Source organism: Elephas maximus, chromosome 16 (genome assembly GCF_024166365.1).
Source record: "Elephas maximus indicus isolate mEleMax1 chromosome 16, mEleMax1 primary haplotype, whole genome shotgun sequence".
NCBI lineage: Eukaryota > Metazoa > Chordata > Mammalia > Proboscidea > Elephantidae > Elephas > Elephas maximus.
The window spans coordinates 75701950-75705299 of record NC_064834.1 but is presented as its reverse complement, the minus strand read 5'-3'; the positions used below and the strand labels follow the sequence as shown (position 1 = coordinate 75705299).

Below are 3350 nucleotides of genomic sequence, written 5' to 3'. Positions count from 1 at the left end.
GTGCTCGCTTCAGCAGCACATGTACCAAAATGAACAATACAGAGAAGATTAGCATGCCCCCTGAGCAAGGATGACGTGAAAATTCGTGAAGGGTTCCATATTTTTGAGAATGTAAGGGGGCAGGGAAACTAGATTAATGGAAATGGAACAACCAGAACAGAAATAGTGAGAATGTTCACGCATGGTGAAGAATGTAACCAATGTCACTGAACAATTTGTGTAGAAATTGCTGAATGGGAACCTAAACTGCTGCATAAAACTTTACTGAAAATACAATAAAATATTATTTTAAAAAAAGAAAGCCCTATGGAGCACAGTTTACTCTGACATACGTGGGATCGCCATGAGTCAGACGACGTCACGGCAACTGGTCATGTTTTCTTTTACGAAGCGTTTCCCATTTTCTCATCTTTTCCGTGATGACAAGGAGTTGTCATAAGGATGATACTTAGATATATTTACAAAAATAAATAGTTTGTTCCTTCAAGATAAAGGTGATGAAAGAAGTTTCCAGGATAAAATAAATGCTTCAAAGGTCAGCAGAGCAAGCGCGGGGTTTGGGAGCCATGGTTTGAGGGGACTTCTAAGTCAATTGGCAAAATAATTCTATTATGAAATCATTCTGCATCTCACTTTGAAATGTGACGTCTGGGGTCTTAAATGCTAACAAGCGGCCATCTAAGATGCAGCAATTGGTCTCAACCCACCTGGAGCAAAGGAGAATGAAGAACACCAAGGCCACACGACAGCTAAGAGCCCAAGAGACAGAAAGGGCACATGAACCAGAGACCTACATCATCCTGAGACCAGAAGAACTAGTTGGTGCCCGGCCACAACCGATGACTGCCCTGACAGGGAGCACAGCAGAGGACCCCTGAGGGAGCAGGAGATCAGTGGGATACAGACCCCAAATTCTCATAAAAAGACCAAACTTAATGGTCTGACTGAGACTAGAGGAATCCCGGCGGCCATGCTCCCCAGACCTTCTGTTGGCACAGGACAGGAACCATCCCCGAAGACAACTCATCAGACATGAAAGGGACTGGACAGCGGGTGGGAGAGAGACGCTGATGAAGAGTGAGCTAATTATATCAGGTGGACACTTGAGATTGTGTTGGCAACTCTTGTCTGGAGGGGGGATGGGAGGATAGAGAGAGGGAAGCAGGCAAAATTGTCACAAAAGGAGAGACTGAAAGGGCTGACTCAATAGGGGGAGAGCAAGTGGGAGTACGGAGTAAGATGTATGTAAACTTATATGTGACAGACTGATTGGATTTGTAAACGTTCACTTGAAGCTTAATAAAAGTTAATAATAAAAAAATTATTCCAACATCGCCTTGAGCCACCTTGCCCAAAATTAGAAAGTCAATTCATGTAGAATAAAAAGAACTTGGAAAATAAAAAAATAAAAAAAAGATAAAGGTGATGTTTGAACAATGAGCAGTGGCTGGTTTTCAGAAGAACCGTATGCTATCCAGAGGGTACTTTTGAAAATGGTTGTTTGGCAATCTTTCCATTGTTTTGTGATTTGGTTGCTCTGATGGTTGGGCTGTGATTCTGCGTATTCTCACAGTCATATAATGTTGTGATCACTTCCCTGTTGAGATTTGATGTGTGATCACCCCCATGATGGAATCTGCTGTGAGCGGCCAATCAGCTGAAAGGGAGTTTCCTTGGACATGTGGCCTGTATCCAATGTAAGCGGACATTCTGGCAGGGCCCAGGGTTTTTTTGCTCACGTTGGATCCTGCGGCTGCCTCTTGTTCATCTTACTTTTGGTTCTTGGGACTTGAGCTAGCAGCTTACCTGCGGTCTAGCCTGCCGATCTTGGGATTCATCCATCTTCACAGCCTGTGAGCAAGAGCCTTGCTCTCTGACCTACCGATCTTGGGTTCTCCAGCCCCTGAGACTGTGTGAATCAAGAGATGCCTCTATCCTGACCCACGGACTTGGGATGTTCCAGCCTCTACAGCTGCGTAAGCCATTTCCTTGATATAAATCTCTCTATATATTTATATGCTTTACTGGTTTTGCTTCTCAAAAGAACCCAGCCTAAGACAGATGCCAATTAAAAAACTCATCTCTGCACACTTGAGAAACTGAAATTCTCGACCCCTTTAAATGTCTTCCCAGTGGACAGTTCGGGTTTTAAGTATATTGAAGAATTATAATGAGAAGAATGAGGTAGAATGGTACTAAGGGGAGGGTACCAGCAGGTAGCCCACAGAGGCCACAAGCCTCATATGCTTCACAGCCAAACGTCCATGGTTTCCCGAAAAATCTATAAACGTACTAATTATTTCCTTTGATACAACTAGCCAGCCTACTCAGGATGCCCAGACTGATCTCTCTGTGAGCTGCCAGCTGATTTGTTTACCCCCAAAACGTGCCTTCAGATTCTCTGCAGCCAAGCTGCCTGCCCACCGCCCTTCTCCTCTTCCCTCTCTCATCCGCATCCTGTTTTCAGTTTTGTTCACTCACTGACAACAGTGGACTGGCCTTTCTCCCTCATGTACGAGTGAACAAAATACATGTGAAGCAACTAATCAAATATTTCCGAGTTATTCCATGACACTATTTGATTGGTTTGTAAGAAATGCTAATGGACTCAAAGAAAATGGAAATTTAACTAGCCGAGTGAGTTTCAGCTAAAACCTTTATATGATTCGTGGGGTTGATGGAAGTGAACATGTTGAGTGGTAAACCCGGAGGCCACGTCAGTCTTCCCTGTAGGTTTACTAATCTTTCGAGGTATTATAACCTATGACAGCCACGAAAACCATGTTTTAAAATGAACTGAACTTTGAGCGAGACTCCAAATTGCTGTATCACAAAGATCTGAGGCAAGATTCTAAAAATAAAAGAAACCTAGTCAACTACTTTGCTCTCTTAAAAAAAAATTAGTGAGAACAGAGCTGTTTTGTCACTCATAAATGAGATAAAACTATCTTAAATATTGCTTATACTTTAAAATGAAGCCCTGGTGGTGCAGTGGTTAAGAGCTCAGCTGCTAACCAAAACGTGGGCTGTTCAAATCCACCAGCCACTCCTTGGAAACCCTGTGGGGCAGTTCTACTCTGTCCTATAGGGCTGGTATGAGTTGGAAGCAACTCACCGGCACCTAACACACACACTTTAAAATTTTGCTACCTTTGTTATTATTATTATTAATGTGTTACTACTAGTGTATAGAAGAGCTCTGGTGGCTCAGTGGTTAAGCACTCAGCAGCTAGCCCAAAAGTTGGCGATTCAAAAACCCACCCAGCCGCTCTGTGAGGGAAACACCTGTTAATCTGCTCCCATAAAGATTACAGCCTAGGAAACCCTATAGGGCAGTTCAGCTCTGTCAC

At 43.4% G+C, this 3350-nt stretch overlaps 1 non-coding gene across 1 annotated transcript; it reads left to right on the top strand.

Moving 5' to 3' along the window:
* On the top strand, window positions 1-105 carry LOC126060058 (U6 spliceosomal RNA). Its single transcript, XR_007513524.1, has one exon. It is a non-coding gene; the product is annotated as a U6 spliceosomal RNA (small nuclear RNA).
* Window positions 106-3350: the final 3245 nt, after the last annotated feature.